This window comes from Herpailurus yagouaroundi, unplaced genomic scaffold (genome assembly GCF_014898765.1).
Source record: "Herpailurus yagouaroundi ecotype Mexico unplaced genomic scaffold, PumYag 187, whole genome shotgun sequence".
NCBI lineage: Eukaryota > Metazoa > Chordata > Mammalia > Carnivora > Felidae > Herpailurus > Herpailurus yagouaroundi.
Genome location: NW_024412418.1, coordinates 247858 through 265998, shown reverse-complemented (window position 1 = coordinate 265998; position 18141 = coordinate 247858). Strand labels below are relative to the sequence as shown.

At 51.3% G+C, this 18141-nt stretch overlaps 1 long non-coding RNA gene across 2 annotated transcripts; it reads left to right on the top strand.

Annotated features, from left to right (window-relative positions):
- Positions 1 to 3403: 3403 nt before the first annotated feature.
- On the top strand, positions 3404 to 12722 carry LOC121043317 (uncharacterized). 2 transcript variants are annotated; one of them, XR_005796784.1, is made up of 4 exons: positions 3404 to 6136; positions 6235 to 6931; positions 11009 to 11226; positions 11589 to 11884. It is a non-coding gene; the product is annotated as an uncharacterized LOC121043317 (long non-coding RNA). The 2 variants fall into 2 exon arrangements; XR_005796785.1 differs by lacking the exons at positions 3404 to 6136; positions 6235 to 6931 and adding an exon at positions 12203 to 12722 and having other exon boundaries at positions 10456 to 11226; positions 11589 to 11926.
- The last annotated feature ends 5419 nt before the right edge of the window (positions 12723 to 18141 follow it).

Here is an 18141-nt window from a genome sequence, read left to right as displayed (position 1 = left end):
TGCTCCTGGACCCACATGACCTTGACCCAGTAGCCCTGACAGGAGCCAGCTCATGATGGGCAGTCTGGCCACATGATTATTTGATATCCCATGGTCAGTTACTCCATCTCTACCAAAAATCAAAGCATGCCAGGAGCCGGTTTTCAAATTCTTTGCTGCAGATGGCTTGGCCTTGTTTCAGAGCTCTGGAGTTTATGATGTGGCTCTCCTTTTGGGATTTGATATAAGCTCCACATATCTTTTGAGAGCACAGATATTATGGTAGAGATCTGCCTGTTTTTATGACCCAAGTGGTAGGGCTTCCTGCATTTCAGCCTGGACCTGTTGCAGAAAACTTTCCCTCTACTGAACCCCACTTAAATCTAGCCATCCTTCTATGCCGCACAGCAAACGGGTCAGAGTAGTATTCCCAAGTATAGGATATGCAGCTTCTGGAACCGGAAGAGTCCTGCCAGGCATTATGCTTCCTGTTTCGTGGTGAGAGATGCAATTTATCTTTTACTTTGTCTTTTACTTTGAAAAGGATGTCCTGGGGCGCCTGGGTGGCTCAGTCGTCTTTGGCCAAGGTCATGATCTCACAGTTCGTGGGTTCGAGCCCTGCATCGGGCTCTCTGCTGTCAGCGCGGAGCCCACTTCAGATCTTCTGTCCCCCTCTCTCTGCTCCTCCCCTGCTTATTCCCTCTCGCTCAAAAATAAACATTTAAAAACTATTTTTTAAAAAAAGGATGTCCTAAATGCTCCAAGACCCCTAAAAATTTCACTGATGTGGTGGGCCTTTGACTTTTTTTTAAAAATAGACTTTACTTTTCAGAGAAGTTTTAAGTTCACAGCAACACTGAGCAGAAAGTACAGCAATTTCCCACGTACCCCCTGACCTACACATGTACAGCCTCTCCCATTATCAACAGCCCCCACCAGAGTGGTACATTTATTACAATCGAGGATCCTGTGTTGACATATGATAATCACCCAAAGTCCATGGTTTGCATTAGGGTCCACTTTTGGCGTGGAATGTTCTATGGGTTTGGACAAATGTATAATGACATGTCTCTACCATTATAGTATCATACAGAGTAGTTTCTCTGCCCTAAAAAATCCTCTGTGCTCCACCTGTTCATCCCTCCCTTCCCACCAAGCCCTGGAAACCACTGATCTTTTCACCATCTCCATACTTTTGCCTTTTCCAGATGTCAGGTAGCTGGGATCGTACAGTACGGAGCCTTTTCAGGTTGGCTTCCTTCACTTAGTGCATTTAAGCTTCCTCTGTGTCTTTTCACGGCTTAATACCTCATTTCTTTTTAGCACTGAGGAATAGTCCATCATCTGGATGTTTATGCATCCATTCACCCTACTGAAAGACATCCTGGTTGCTTCCAAATTTGGGCAATTATGAAATACATTGCTATAAACATCTCTGTGAGGCATGGTCATGCGTTTTTAACAGGGCCTTTGACTCTTCATAGGATTTATTTTCCCTCTTTTGAAACAAACATGTCTCGTCAAGACTCCAATCCACTTTCCACTTTCGTTCATTGACATAGTGGATCAACAAGATATTCTGCAGAATGTCCAGGGGGTCCAAGTCCCTTCAGTCGGTTTTGTGACAGACGAAAGAGAGTTAACGTAGCCCTGGGGCTAGACCATAATGGATGCTGTTGTTCATCCCTTGTGAATGTGGACAACTTCCTGTCATCCTTCCAGATAGGATAGAGGAGAACTTATCTGCCATCTCAATGGCCACATACCACGTACCTGAACTGGAATGATTTTGAGAGCGAGAAAATGTGTGTGTGGGCAGGGGAGAAGGCGCAGAGGAAGAGAGAGAGAAAGAGAATCTTAAGCAGGCTCCATGCTCAGCGAGGCCAACGCGGGGCTTGATCTTACAAACCGTGAGATCTTGACCCGAGCCGAAATCCAGAGCTGGACACTTAACCGACTGAGCCCCCCGGGGTCCCTGGAATGACTTCTTAAAGTTGTCTTGAATTGAAGCGAGAGGACTGAGCCTTGGTCGGCTACCTCAGTCACTCGATTGGGTGACGCAGCTCCCTTCAGCCGAAGGCAGTCCCTGGGGGAGGTCGGCTGTGAGCAGGCAACACCCCCTACGGCTTTGGGAATGAGTACCTTGGACCTGAAGGGGAAAAATCCAGCCTGCATCCCATACCGCCCACTACAGATATTAGTCAACCAAGCGGGAGTGCTGGGTGGGCAGTGGAGTTGGGACAGATGGGGTTGCAAATCGAAAGGTAGGAGTCTTTGTCTTACACATGTTGTCTACAGCCAGCTGTGAAGCTGGATGAGATCACCAAGAGAATGAAAGTGGATTAACCCAAGAGAAAGGGAACCAAGGACTAAGCCCCGGGGCCCGCGAACATTAAAAAGGAATCATGAGGATAGGGGTCTTTGTCCTTTTGTTCACCGATGTATCCTAAGATCTTAGAACACGGTAAGTGCTCAGTAAAGAGTTGTTAGTTAAACTAAATAAAGTTCAGGGGGAAAAAAATGTCCTCCAAGATGGAGAAAGGAGTCATAATTATGTCCCGTATCTGGGAGGGCTATGTCTGTGTGATAGACTTAATGTGTGTGTCCCCCACCCCAAGTCATATGTTGAAGCCCGGACACCCAATGTTATGGTTTTTGTAATGAGGTCTTTGGGAGGTCATTAGGTTATGAGGGTGGGGCCCTGGTCTGATGGGATTAGTGCCCTTGTAAGAAGAGATGCCAGAGAGCTTGAACTCCCTCTCTCCCTCTACACCCAGGAAATACCATGTAAGACACAGCAAGAAGGTAGTCCCATCTGCAAGCCAGGAAGAAATCCCACCGTGGTGACACCCTGATCTTAGACATTCAGTCTCCGGAACTGTGAGAAAATGCATTTCTGCTGTTTAAGCCACTGGGCCTGTGGTGTTTTGATATGACGGCCTGAGCTGATATATTACGTATCCTGAGAGAAAAATCTCAGTCGGAAAAACAAGTGAAATGATCAGCAACCAAGAACATTCAACTGTAATTACAGGCCAGGTCTTGTACAGAACAAGTTCCAAACAGCAGGACGCGGGTAACCAGAGGGCCCGATGACAGCCTTGGTCTGCCACAGGGTAGTCATGTAATCTTGGGCAAAACGCTCCCGCCTCTGCCTGTACCTTCGCCACTGAGATGGTCGGACTATATGAGTTTTGTGAATATATGTTATTATTATTTTTAAATATAGAGATAATTCGTGTTCATTTAAAAACTTCAGTCAGGGGCGCCTGGGTGGCTCAGTCGGTTGAGCGTCCAGCTTCGGCTCAGGTCATGATCTCGTGGTCTGTGAGTTTGAGCCCCACGTCGGGCTCTGTGCTGACAGCTCGGGGCCTGGATCCTGCTTCAGATCCTGTGTCTCCCTCTCTCTCTGCCCCTTCGCCACTCACACACTCTCTCTCTCTCTCAAAAATAAATAAACATTTAAAGAATAAAATTAAAATAAAATAAAAACTTCAACCATTACAGAAACATGTGGAGTAAAACGTGAACATTCCCTTGCCTTTCTCTCTGCGGAGTTAACCACAGTTACCCGCGTAGCACAGATCCTCCTAGACTTTTTTCCGCCATGGCCCTGCTCAAATGTTCACCCTTTCATGTGGCCTTCCCATGTCTCAGGTCCCGTATCTTCCTGCTCTTTTCTCCCTTGGCACTTTATATGGGAAGACAACAGGTCAAGGGGGCTGACGGCAAAGGGAAGCAGGTGCCTCTGTGGGCCGGTCATGGGTGCAGGGCAGCAATTCAGAGCCTCTCATGCTTTGGAGCAGGAAACCTCTGAAGAGCCACTTATGGAACTGCCCACCCCAGCACCCAACTGACAAAGAGAACCAGTGTGGCCGGGATGTTCATGGGAAAAGAGCCAGAATGTATACCTTATAGAACAAATTTTAAATGTATTTGGTCATTTGATTGTTTATTCATTCATTCATTCATTCATTTGGAGAGAGAAAGCACGCCCGAGCCAGCGCAGAGCCTGATGCGGGGCTCGAACTCACGAACCGGGAGATCATTGGTCCTTTAATTGCTTTAATCGAGGCATAATGTACATATGGTAACATACACAAATCTTGAGTATACAACTTGAAGATTTTCACACACACACACACACACACACACACACACACACACACACACACTTACGCTGCTACCAACCAGACAAGGAACATTTCCAATACCCAGGGCGGTCTCCCCATCCCGAGGAAGCCACTCTTCTAACCGGTGTCGCCATCTATTCACTTGGGCTGTTCTTGGATCTCATCTAAATGGCATCTCGCAGCACGTTGTATCGTAGGTCTGCCGTCTTTTGATCATCACTGCATCTGTGAAATTCCTCCAGGTTGTTGCACGTGAACAATAACAATTTTTATTGCTGAGTGCTGTCCCACCGTGGGACCATATCACGATTTATTTATGCTTCCTACTGCTGATGGACATTTGTCGCATTTCCAGTTTGGGGCGGTTACGAATAAAGCTGTCCGGATTGTTCTGTGCTTGTTATTATTATTTTTGGTGGGCCTTCGTGCTCGTTTCTCTGGTGGATCTATCTAGCAGTGGGATTGCTCGCTGGCTCATGATTTGTTCCTTAAGGAAATGTCCAGAAAGATTTGCAGGGATTTGCCCCTGGCCATGAATGCCGAGGCCACAAACGATGCTGTAGGAAGACCGTGGAAGAGTGAGAAGGAGTGCCCGACAAGGTCATCCCCCTCTCTGGAAGGGGCGAGCAACCAGAGGCTGAGCTAAAGAGCCCCCCGCCCCAAGACTGCAGAGGGGGTCTCTTCCCAGTCCCCGCTGCTGGGGAACGAGGTTGAGCGGCCCACTCCAAGGCCAGCATTTCACTGACTTTCCTGGCTGTTTATCTCCACCTTGTGACTCGGCCCCACAGCTCAGCGACTGATCTGGGGGAGTGAGTTCACACCCTCAGAGCTGCAGACAGGCTTGTTCAGCTCAGGCCACAGTCTGTTCCTGCCTAGAGACGGACTTTGAGTTTTCAGGAATTAGCCCCGATCAGCAGGAAGCCAGGGAACAAATCAGCGGCCACAGTCACAGAGGGACCAGAGCTCCTGAGGCGCTCAGCTTGTGGTACCACCGGGGCCAGCAAATCAGAGTCTGAGAGTGAAGGAGGCAGTAATCTCCCCAGAAAGCGGATGGAGATTGCCTTCCACGCCCAGCGCCTCCCAGCTCTCTGGGCTCAGTCTGGGACGCTGGAGGCTTTGAACAGCACCTAGAGCCTAGAGAGTACTTCCCTCAACCAGACACACCTCAGTGTCGCTGGAGGCGGCCCGGAAGCGATTTCAGAGACCATGTTACTTACAGTCATCAGTCTGACAGCCCCCTGCCGCAGTCCAGCTCCAGCAGGTACGGGGGCTCCCGAAGGATGAACGGCGTCGGCGAAAAAGTGAAAATAAAACAAAACTAAAACAGAAATAAAAATAAAAAACTAAAATAAAAACGGACACAGACGACAGCAGTGTGTTGAACTGGCCCCTTTAGTGCAGTAAACGTGGCATAATATATGCTAGTGTTTTCCTTGTAACGTACGTCATCTATGTTTTTCTAACATTACCCGATTCTAAAATTGTTCCTTTGCATAGTCACCCAATGAGGAATAACATGATTGTTTTGTCATAACGTTCCCTCCTGCCCTTTGCTTATTGATTAATTTCTTTTCTTGTTTTTATTATGTATCTATGTTCATCTATAATTTATAAAGTATTTGCTTTGCTGTTTTCACGAAAGGCCATTTATCTCTCAACACCTCAAGTGGAACAGTTACAGGGACACGACCTCTTAGTTGTTTCCCTGAACCATTCGTGGTTTTGAAGAAAAGTGTTCGCCTGGGTCCGAGGTGCCAGGAAGGGGGCCAAGAGGGCCTTAGAAACCCACGCCTTATACATTCTCAGACAGACAATGCACCTAGGAACCAATGAACCATTCTGTACTTTAACCGACTAGGTTCAGTCATCATCTGGAATGCCTCCTGGGGGCCAAGTGGACCCAGGGGTCAGAGGGACCTGTGTCCAAAGATACACTCCTTAGTTACCGGAGTGGGGCTTTCGGATCCATATGTCTCTCCTTCGTTGGCCGCCTTTGCTGGCAAATGCATGAGGCTATCCTTCCTGTAAGTAGAGAAGTCTCCAGACCCCAGCAAGGGCTAAACGTAAGGCCGCACAATTTCTTGCGAGACCTTATTTTCTTCCCTAATGGTTCTTTTCCCAGGGGGCCTGCCGAGGACAATTCCCCAACAGACGATACCCCAGGTACTTTTAAGGCCGAATTACCTAAAAGCGGGAGGACAAGAAGCTTCCCTGTCGTCGGGCCGCCCTGCAGTCACCAATCCGTCCACAGCCCGGGCCCTGCCACTCAGGCTGGGATAGCTCGGCTTCCAGCAGCCCCCAGTGCAGGCCCTGGTGTTGATGGAAAGGCAGCTGGAGGAAGTGGCCGACAACAGTCACCATCAACCAGGCCATGGAGCCGAAGCCCCAGCCCTACCAGTGACTTCCCGATGACTCTGCGTCACTTTCCCTCTGGAACCAGAGTTTGTTCGTGGGTACAGTGGGCTCACACTGGGTGCGTCCCTGTGTACACCCAGAGCGACTTTGAGAACCACCTAATTGCTGTTGCTCGCCAGAAAGAGAAAATATGGCTCTGTAAATATAAAATGGGATATCAGGCCTCAGCAATTGTTTACGGTCGGAGTGAGTAGAATGATCCGTGAAGCGGCTTCGGCTGGCTGCCCAGCCAGGACAAGCCCCACCCATGGGCCTCATTGTCCTCTACCCCCTTCCCAGCCAGAGAACAGGTGCCTGGGGCACGGCCTCTGCCTGTGAGGGTGGGGGCATGGCCCTGAGCACAGGTGTGATGAGAGTTGTGGGGAACCAAACACGAAGGCGTCTCCTTCAGGGCCATTGAGTCAGTGAGTCACCCGATCCACAATTATTATTGTCTTTGTTTGCAGGTGAAAAAGCTGATATGCAGGGGTGAAGAAATGAAATCAGGTGGCGTCCGGGTGGCTCAGTCGGTTAAGCATCTGACTCTTGATTTTGGCTCAGGTCATGATCTCATGGTTTGTGAGTTCGAGCCCCACATCAGGCTCCGCGCGGAAAGGGCAGCAGAACCTGCTTGGGATTCTCTGTCTCCCTCTCTCTCTGACTCTCTCAAAATAAATAAATAAACTTTAAAAAAAAAAAAAAAAAAAAAGGAAATCAGGATCGCACAGACATCAGCAGTGCTGGGGCCCGGCCCCCACTTCAAGGTCTGCCTCTTTCCATGGCCTGTCCTTAGCATCAAACCCGAAGCAGGCTGACTCAGGCAGGGGGCCACGTGAGGCCTTGGGAACCGGGTCGGAGATCCCCGAGCCATTCATTGCCCCCCGGAAGAGATTCTCAGCCTGTGTGCTGGGGTGCTGCTCCTTTCCCCCCATTCCAGCTCCATGCCATTTCCCCAGCCTTCCACTGACCTGTACCAGGCCCCCAAGCCAGCCAGCCTTCTCAACCTTCCAGGCCCTTCTCAAATGCTGCCGCCTCCAAGAAGCCTTTCCTGATCTCCCCAGCAATTTGAATCACCCCCTTTTTGTATATGTGCTGCCGAAGCGAGCACTAATCACCCCCTTTTTGGATTTCTTATAGTTTTTGTTCTGTTTTTAAGGAAAGACTGTGCATCAGAGATTTCTTTAACTCCTTCATGAGGGAACAGGCAGGACAGGCAAGATGACTCCTGGGAGAAATTGAAGAACAAGGTATTTATAGGAATAGCTAGATAGAACCGATAGGTCTGATACAGAACTGGTATTGCCCTCCAGGGCAAACATCCTTAAGTTTTGGAAAGATCTTTTCTACCTGAGGGAAATTGTTTGCACTCTGCCTGACAAGAGGCTACAAGTTAACATGGAAACTTCACATGAGCCTGAGCCTGGGTGGCCCATGGTTTGGGAGTTGGATCCCCAGGCCAAGCTCCGCACTGACAGCTTGGAGCCTGGAGCCTGCTTCGGATTCTGTGTCTGTCTGTGCCCCTCCGCTGCTCGCGTTCTGTCTCTCCCTCTCTCTCTCAAAACTTTTTTTTTTTTTTAACTTTTTTTTCAACGTTTATTTATTTATTTTTGGGACAGAGAGAGACAGAGCATGAACGGGGGAGGGGCAGAGAGAGAGGGAGACACAGAATCGGAAACAGGCTCCAGGCTCCGAGCCATCAGCCCAGAGCCCGACGCGGGGCTCGAACTCACGGACCGCGAGATGGTGACCTGGCTGAAGTCGGACACTTAACCGACTGCGCCACCCAGGCGCCCCTAAAAATTTTTTTCTAAAAGACACAGAACCTCACAAACCTAGAGCCTGTGATCAGTGCTCAATGGAAAGTCAAGATACGGGTGTGGACACCTAGATCAGCAGACCACAGCCCACGGACAGGTCTGGCTCGCGACTTATTTTTGTAAATAGACTTAATGGAACCTGGCCACACTTATTTGTGTATTCCTTATCTGCGGTGGCTTCTGTGCCAAACTGATAGGACTGAGTATTTGCATAGTTGTGACAGAGATCGTATGACTTGCAAAGCTGAAAGCATTTACCGTCTGGCCCTTTAGAGGAAGCGTTTGCTGACCCCTCATCTCCTGTTGGTTTTTTCCTTTTTCAAATTTTTTATTGTGGTAAAATACATACGACATAAAATTTATCGTCTTCACCACTTTTTATACATTTTTTTTTAAAATTTATTTTTGGGACAGAGAGAGGCAGAGCATGAACAGGGGAGGGGCAGAGAGAGAGGGAGACACAGAATCGGAAGCAGGCTCCAGGCTCCGAGCCGTCAGCCCAGAGCCTGACGCGGGGCTCGAACTCATGGACCGCGAGATCGTGACCTGGCTGAAGTCGGACGCTTAACCGACTGCGCCACCCAGGCGCCCCGATATACATTTTTAAATGTTTATTTTTTGAGAGAGAGACAGAGACAGAGCACGAGTGGGGGAGGAGCAGGGTGAGAGGGAGACACAGAATCGGAAGCAGGCTCCAGGCTCCGAGCCATCAGCCCAGAGCCCGACGCGGGGCTCGAACTCGCGGACCGCGAGATCATGACCTGAGCCTAAGTTGGACGCTTAACCGACTGAGAGACCCAGAGGCGCCCCCGTCATCTTAACCATTTTTTTAACGAATATAGTTTATTGTCATATTGGCTTACATACAACCCCCAGTGCTCATCCCAACAAGTGCCCTCCTCAATGCCCATCACCCATTTTTCCCTCTCCCCCCCTCTGCCCCCCTCAGCTTGTTCTCTGCATTTAAGATTCTCCTGTGGTTTGCCTCCCTCCCTCTCTGTTTGTAACTGTTTTTTTCCCCTTCCCTTCCCCCATGGTCTTCTGTTCAGTTTCTCAAGAGCCACATATGAGGGAAAACATGTATCTGTCCTTCTCTGACTGACTTATTTCACTCAGCATAATACCCTCCAGTTCCATCCATGTTGCTGCAAATGGCAGGATTTCATTCTTTCTCATTGCCAAGTAGTATTCCATTATATATATAAACCACATCCTCTTTGTCCATTCTTCCGTTGGTGGACATTTAGGCTCTTCCCATAATTTGGCTATTATCTTAATTTTTATCTTAATTTTGGCTATTACCTTTCATTATTATAATTTTTAATTGTCCACTGGCACGGCCTTAGATACATACTGCTGTTCCCCCATCACTGTGTCCGTCACCGGAACTGTTTCATATTCCCGAACTGAAACTCTGTACCCATTAAACGATACCACCGCCCTCCCTGTCCCCTCCTCCCCAGCCCCTGGCAACCACCTTTCTCCTTTCCGTCTCCTCGAGCTTGACTGTTCCAGTAACCTCACGCAAGAGGAATCCCACGGTATTTATCTTTCTGTAACCAGCTGATTTCACTTAGCATGGGAGTCCTCAGGGTCCATCCACGACGTAGCCTGCGTGAGCTTTTTCCTCCCTTTTTAAGGCTGAATAATATGCCGCGGCGGGTAGAGACCACATTTTTGTTTATTCGGTGGACGCTTGTATGCTTCCACGTTTTAGCCATCGTGAATAATGCTGCTATGAACATGGCTATAAAATAAATAGATCTTTAAGACCCTGCTTTCCGTTCCTGCGGATATTCGCCCGGAAGTGGAATTGCTGGGTCACGTGGTATTCTATTTTTAGCGTTTTGAGAAATTGCTATATTATTTGTCACAGTAATGGCACCATTTTACATTTCCGCCACCAAGTGCTTCAATTTCTCCGCATCCTTGCCAACACTTGTTATTTTCTTTTCTTCTTCTTCTTCTTCTTTTTTTAATGCTTATTTTTGAGAAAAAGAGAGACAGAGTGCAAGAGGGGAGGGGCGGAGAGCGAGGGTGAGACACAGAATCCGAAGCAGGCTCCAGGCTCCAAGTTGTCAGCACAGAGCCCCACGTGAGGCTCGAAACCCACAAACCACGAGATTGTGACCTGAGCCAAAGTCAGATGCTTAACTGACTGAGCCACCCAGGTGCCCCCGACACTGGTTATTTTCTGGTTGTTTTTGTTTTGTTTGTTTGTTTGTTTGTTTGGATAGCCGTAATTCCTAATCTCCTAGGTGTTTGTACCTACTACCCACCCCCCAACTAGCCCTGACACTCTGCCTCAAGTCACTTGTGTCCTCTGGCCGAGAGGGTCACATCCTCTGGGCACAGACAATCATTTCTGTATCCCCTTCGGTGACCAGCCCACTTGTCATGTTGAATGATCCCTGGTTTCCGGAAGATTACACTCGGCAGGGGGAAGTAAAAAATTTACATATTCTGGAAAGACCAAGTTGGGCGTGGCTGGGACTACCTTAGGGCCACCGACAGGGAGTGGCCACACTAGGCTCCCTCCTTCTGGTCTCCACATTTCTTCACCGCTCTCGGAGATAAATAGACTTCTTAGAAGGTCGGCACAAGGTCTGACCCACCCCACTGCCCCAGCCTGGGTTCCGGGGAACCCCCTCCTGCCCCCCTGTCTCAGGGTCTCTGAACACCCAGCTCTCCTGAGCACACGCTCTGTGCCATCCTGGCTTTCAAGGCCCAGCTCAGGCACCTCACCAGCACCCTTTCCCCAGCCGGAAGCCCTCACACTGTCCCTCCAGCTCCCACGGGCCCGTCCAAGCTTTCTGCTGTGGCACAGGAAGAAGAGCATGGGACAGAAATCTGAAGATCTGAGTCTGATCCTGGCTGTCTCTCCAGCTGGCTTTTCGTCGTGGGTGAGTCATCCCTCCCCTCGTCTCGGCAAGTTTAGAACAAGGAAATCTGGAGGTTTCCATCTATAGCTAAAACTCCATAATGGTCCACTATTTTTATTGTCCTTCTTTCCCTGCCAGACTGGATGCCCTTTGGGGCGGAGACTAATTTGTTCCCTGTTGCCCGCAGCACCCACCTTAGAGCTTTCCATGTAGTGAGGCTCGGGATCATGGTTCTTGGATGAGTGAGATGGTTTCGGACGGATTTCAAATGTTTGCCCTCCGTCCGGTTCCTGCGCACGGGCGGCTTTGGGGCCCGCGTTTTCTGTGCCACGCTCGTGACATGCCCACTGTCTAAACCGCCCGCTTTCCTTCCACCTTTCTAGCTGACAAATTCCTCCCCGAAGAGCCAACCCAAATGCTGTCTCCTCTGACGCCTCTCGCTCTCCTCTGCGAGCCGGCCTTCCCCCGAACCCCAGCGACTCCGGGGTGCTATCTCAATGATCCCAGAAGCAACAGCATTTTGTCTCCTCCGCCAGACTGTGGGTCCCGGGGAGCACATCGCCTCCTCCTCCTCCTCCTCCTCCTCCTCCTCATCGCTCACACCCCAGTGCACTGCCAGCTGTTTGCAGACAAGAGAAGGTGAAGTCAGTGGGATTAAACACAAGGAGAGCATTGTGCGATGGGACAGTCAAGATGTTCTTCCGTTTCAGCGGTGCAACATGTGAGGATGTAACCTCACAGAGCCCAGACCTAGGGCCCATAGCAGCGGAGCGGAGAGAGTTAAGCATCTCCCTTAACTCGTATCTCTCTCGGCCATGGCCCTCCCAAACCCTGGGGGTTCCCGTGTGGTGGCTGTACCCAGCGGCTCCTGCTGGCACTTGGAAAGGGCCACTAAGCAGATCGGGGAGGGGAGGGGTGGCCAACGTGCCAGCGGATCTCCTGAGTGAGCTAATGATGAATCCCCCCCCCCCCCCAGCCCTCCCACCCCCGCCACTAGAGGCTTTGTGACCCAGCTGGGGTCAAGGGAGGCCAGGATCGCAGGCTGATGCTGTGCTGTGCAACCCGACATATGGGAAAACAGACACAATGAAGCAATCTGCCCCAGAAGGGTCCCAGGCCTCAGGAATGCGGGCGCAGAGGGGGCTGGGGCAGGGAGACACTTGGGAAGGAGCAGGTAAATGGAAATCAGCGCTGTGCCACACGCGAGAGAGCCTGGGGGAGAACCACAGACTTGAGCAGTTTCCCAAAACTGCCTGGGCATTAGAATCACCTGGAGGCTTTTACCTGTCTTGTTACGAAAGAGTTTATTTTCTTTCTGCAGAGCCATACCTAAAAAAAGATGGGTAGTAACATTAAAAAAAACAAAACAAAAGCAAAAAACAAAAAACAACCCCAGCCCAGCTGCCAGGGTCTATCCGTGTTACCGGAGGTGCACGTGAGGTTACCTGGAGGTCCTCAAGGCAGAATGAGCATGTGTGGTACAGGCAGAGGCCAGGAGCATCGGTTGAAAGTGTGTTCAGGGGCGCCCGGGTGGCGCAGTCAGTTAAGCGTCCGACTTCAGCCAGGTCACCATCTCGCAGTCCGTGAGTTCGAGCCCCGCGTCGGGCTCTGGGCGGATGGCTCGGAGCCTGGAGCCTGTTTCCGATTCTGTGTCTCCCTCTCTCTCTCTGCCCCTCCCCTGTTCATGCTCTGTCTCTCTCTGTCCCAAAAATAAATAAAAAAACGTTGAAAAAAAAAAATTTGAAAGTGTGTTCAGGGAGGAGGACCCGGTCTTTGGCAACTCAGGAGACCACAGGCGTGTGTGGTCCACAGGGGCCGGCAGCGACAGATGTGAGACTCTACCACATGGGATGGAAGTCAGCACAGACACGAAGTCCCCCATGGGTGGACCTCTAAGGTCCAAAGATGGGGGCTGAGGAGGATATGGGGAGCCAGGTTCCAAGTCGCCGTCCAAGAGGAGTGGAGGAGAGAAGGCTTTTGTTTGTTAGTTGGAACCGTCGACTCCTGTGCTCTTGAACCAGCATCTCCAGGGGCAAGGCCCTTGGTTCCCAGCGGAGCCAGCCTGGCACCGGTCCGAGGATAGGTGTCGTCAGCCACCGAGATGGATGAGGAGAGCGCTGTCAGGAGATAAAGCGCTAAGCCATGGACCCAGATCTCCCAAGGAGTCCCGGGTGATCTCCAGCTACTTATTCTGTACTCCTCTTCGTCTCCATTTCTTCATGTGATCAAAGTGAGAGACCATAACACCTTTCCTACAGCTTTGATGGAGGGATTACATGAGATCATGTAGATGTTGGTGTTTGTTGGCCCACTAACCCTGGCATGTGGACACACGGGGCTAGAGACCCATTGCCTGTGTTAATCATCAATCCTCAGGAGATCGGTGTGTGTTTATGATTCGTAAGGGGCGTCGTGAGGTAGGAGTGGGTTGATGGCCCAGGCCTTGATCCCAGATGCCCACACCCTCTCAGATGACACTGGCAAAGTCCACCTGGTTTGGGTCCCCCATGCCATTGGGAGCATGTCTACTCCCCTACCATGGTGGGGACCCACGCTAAGACTGGGGTGTCTCAGATCGAAGATTGCCTGTTTGACTGGCACCTGTTGCCCTCTGCGTGGCCTTCTCGGACTCCAGTGACCTTGGGAGAATCCCTTGTTGCTCTGTCCGCAGCTTCGCAGTAGGAGCTGCAGGAAATCGTTCGGGGTCTCTGCAGCAGCCCCAGGGCCTTTCAGTAGAGTCAAGCATCACTGGCCTTGTCGAGACCCTTGGTGGGCACCTTGGTGGCAGGAGTATGTCAACTGGGGGCCAGAGGCAAGCCCGGCCACCGCCTGGCTGATGGCTCAGAAGGAGCAGCTCAGGAACCCTCTGTGCCCAGAGGACTTTGACGTCTTTTCATTCCAACGCCGAGGACAGCCTTGTTCATCTAGGAAGCTCTCGGGACTGAAGGTGGTCATTCCTCCTGCCCACCCACCACCACCCTAGCATTAGTGGAAAACACTCTTTGGAAGAGAAGGGTTTTTCCCCTTAGGAGGTCGCCAAGAGACATCGGAACACAGGCAACCAGAGAAAGATCTTGGAACCGGGGACTCGGGAGACCTGGGCCCTAACCCTTGCCAGATGACCTTGAAACAAAGGGCTCGTCTTGGAAAGTGAGGAGGACGCCAGCCGGCCTGGCAAAACCACAGGTGGTTGTGAAGTCAGTGGAAATGTGTTAGAAGGTGGAACCCACCTGAGAGGTGTGAAACGCTCTCCAAACGGCAGGGGACACCACTGTCCTCGCCTCTGGCTTGTTGCCAGCCACGTCCTACTCACCCTTGCCTGGCACCTGTGCCAGTCCTCCTGGGCTTTGGCTTCTGTGGATCCTCCACGTGGAGCACTGAAGAACACTGTGAAAATAAGTGAGGCGTACAGGGCTCTTGAAGATGTCAAAATTGAGCTCGTGCTTTCCTGCCAATGCTGCTGCCTCTCGAGTCTTCTCCACCCGAGGAACAGAATCTCCCATCGAGGGAGCCACACTGCACCAGCAAGCTGGACATCCATTCTAGTAGATTCCAGGGCCATGGCTTACTTTTCCCTCCACTGGGCCGGCAGGAAGTGTGCTGAGCAGAGAGTCAGAGAGGGGCTTGTTGGGGGAAAAGGGAGGAAGAAGAGGAAGGAGGGAGAGAGTAGGCCCCACGCGACATGACCTCTAAGGTCCAGGCAGTCAGGAATAAAGGAGTAAGAGCTGAAGGGAGGGACAGTCCCCACCCCCCCAACCTGAACCCTACAGCAAAGAACTGCTTAAACCTTCAGGGTTTGGTTTGGAGAGGGCAAGGAGCCAGTATCTGGAACTGGTAGAGAAATGGCCAACGTACCGTTCCATTGTACCCATCACCCCTAGGCGTTAGCCGTACTCTCCCGCAGATCGCAGATCCCCGCAGGGTGCACCTTGCCTCGCCCCTGCCTACCTCGCCAGAGCCATCCAGAGTGGGCTGTGCCCCCCCCCCCCCCCCCCCCAGCCTGGCTTCGTCTGGCTGGTGCCTTTGTCCAGAGCGCTCTGCCCCCTGCCCGCCGTCCTCACCGTCAGGTCTCATTCACACGACATGCTGCTAACCGCTGTAAAGCGTACAATTGAATGTCATTTAGAACATATACAACGTTGGGCGCCTGAGTGGCTCATCTGACTTCGGCTCAGGTCATGATCTCACAGTTCGTGAGTTCGAGTCCCACATCGGGTGAGCTCAAGCCCCATCTCGGGTGAAAACTCTCTTTCTCACCCCCTCTGCCCCTCTTGGGGCATTTCGCTGCTATGAAAGTTCACGTACGAGTACGTGTCCGAATACCCATTTTCAGTTCTTTTGGGCATATACCTAGGAGTGAATTGCTGGGTCATGCGGTCATTCTGCGCTTAATTTTCTGAGGAATCGTCCCTTTGTTTTTGACGTCTTCCTTACCCCTAGGTGTCTGTACCTGTGCTGTCCCACACCATAGCCACCAGCCCTGTGTGGTTGTTTCCATTTAAATTGGTGAAAATGGGGACGCCTGGGTGGCTCAGTCGGTTGAGCGTCCAACTTCAGCTCAGGTCACCATCTCACGGTCCATGAGTTCGAGCCCCGCGTCGGGCTCTGGGCTGATGGCTCAGAGCCTGGAGCCTGTTTCCGATTCTGTGTCTCCCTCTCTCTCTGCCCCTCCCCCGTTCATGCTCTGTCTCTCTCTGTCGCAAAAATAAATAAATGTTAAAATAAATAAATAAATAAATAAATTGGTGAAAATGAAACAAAACGAAAGATTTAGATCTTCGGTCACACCAGTTATGTTTTAAGGGCTCAGTAGCTGTCTGCGATTAGCAGCCACCGAAGTTCCATCATCCTGGGACGTGCTAATGGACAGTGCTGGTCTACACTGTGAGATCCCCCCCGAGGGAAGGACTAACCCTGCCCGGTTTACCGGAATGTACCCAATGTCTAGGAAAGTTCCTGGCATGTAGGATTGTTATTTTAGGGAGGGAGGAAAGAAGGGTTGCTTACGGGATCATTTCTTTATTTGATCTTCTCGGAAAAGCTCTACAGGTGGCAGAAAACGAATGCTTTTCCCGTTTTTAACATAACAGTCTCAGGGAGGGCCAATAGCAAGCCCAGGGTCACAGAGCTGGTATGGATCGTGACCCTCCCCCCTCCCCCTCCCTCCACCAGCTAGACCTTGAGTGACTCCCGAGGCATTTGGACAGAATAGTAGTGGGCAGCCCGGGGGCTGGAAAATACCAGAGGTGGCTGACACAGTAGTCTGGCTTGAGAGGCATTAGGGCATTTTTTTTTAATGTTTACTTGTTTTTAAGAGAAAGAGAGAGAGCAGAATCAGGGAAAGGGCAGAGAGAGAGGGAGACACAGAATCTGAAGCAGGCTCCGGGCTCTGAGCTGTCAGCACAGAGCCCGACACAGGGCTCAAACCCACAGACCGTGACATCATGACCTGAGCCGAAGTCGGACGTCCAACCCACTGAGCCACCCGGGCGCCCCTGCAGCTTTGTACATAGGACATCAGACCCCGTGAGTGAATGTGCCCAAACCCTTTCTTCGTTATTGTCCCCCTTGCGAACCAGTTTAGACACCTACCCCCCACCATCATGACCCCTCTTAAAAGTTGAATGCCGCGGGGGCGCCTGGGTGGCTCAGTCGGTTAAGCCTCCGACTTCAGCTCAGGTCACGATCTCACGGTCCGTGAGTTCGAGCCCCGCATCGGGCTCTGGGCTGATGGCTCAGAACCTGGAGCCTGCTTCCGATTCTGTGTCTCCCTCTCTCTCTGCCCCGCCCCCGTTCATGCTCTGTCTCTCTCTGTCTCAAAAATAAATAAACGTTAAAAAAAAAAATTAAAAAAAAAAAGTTGAATGCCACAGATAGCTGTTTACCTAGTGGATGCATATCTGTGTTTATGTATAGAAAGAGCAATATTCTTTTCACCTCCCAAGAAGCAATTTTGGCCCCGTTGGGGGTGATCCTGCCCCACTGAGCATGCATGCCAGAAATCAGAAATCTTCCCCAGTTCCTACGCGGTCCTCAGGGGGGGCATCTTACGTGTCTGACCAACATGTCCACTTTTGTTTCCTGGAAGAACCGGCCTTGCTCCCCGCCCCTGCCCTGCCAATGCCACAGGACGCCGTGTGCTTCCCAAGGTCACCTTCCCGTCTTCCCATACTCCCCAGACAGCAGAAGCCTCGAGGAGCTGAACCCACGGGGTTCCCTGCACGCCTCCCCACCGCAACCCTGCTGTGTCTCCGAAAGGCTGTATGTGCCCATCCTCTCTCCGTGTCCTGCTGTGTCTCGGGCCCAATGGCACATGTGCCCTTAGTTTCGGAGAGATCTCAGGAAGACAAGCCGGAAGCCACGCGAAGCACGACGCCAGCGTCTCCCCAGCTCTGTGTCTGCCTCAGGACTCCCCAGATGTGCTCCCGTGAGAGCCCTTTCCCCACATGCAAGAGCAGCGGCCGCAGCTGAATCCAGCTTAGGCCCAGCCGGCCTTGCCCACACACCAGAGAGGTCACGGCACGCCCTCGCTGACGGGCAGCACCTTACGGTTCCAACGGCACCCCGTTTTACAGATGAGACACCAGGACCCGGAGAGGGCGGGGCTGGAAGCAAGGTCACAGCGTGAGTGGTTCCCAGGGCGGTTTGTTTTGTTCTGGACCAAAAGAGCAAGGAGTCTGAGCAGTGGTGCGGGACGCCCCTGGTCTTTCAGGCGTGACAGACCTCCTCGAAGTGACAGCCCCATGTCGGAACCTATTTGCTACCCGTGGGGCACAGAAGTTAAATGTAGGAATTGAGAGTAAGCATTTAGAAATATTTATAGTGGCTTCGTGGAGAAATTTGTTTCTTTTTTTAACTTTTTTTTTTTTCATGTTTATTCTTGAGAGAGAGAGAGAAACAACATGATCGGGGGAGGGGCAGAGGAGGGGGCGGGAC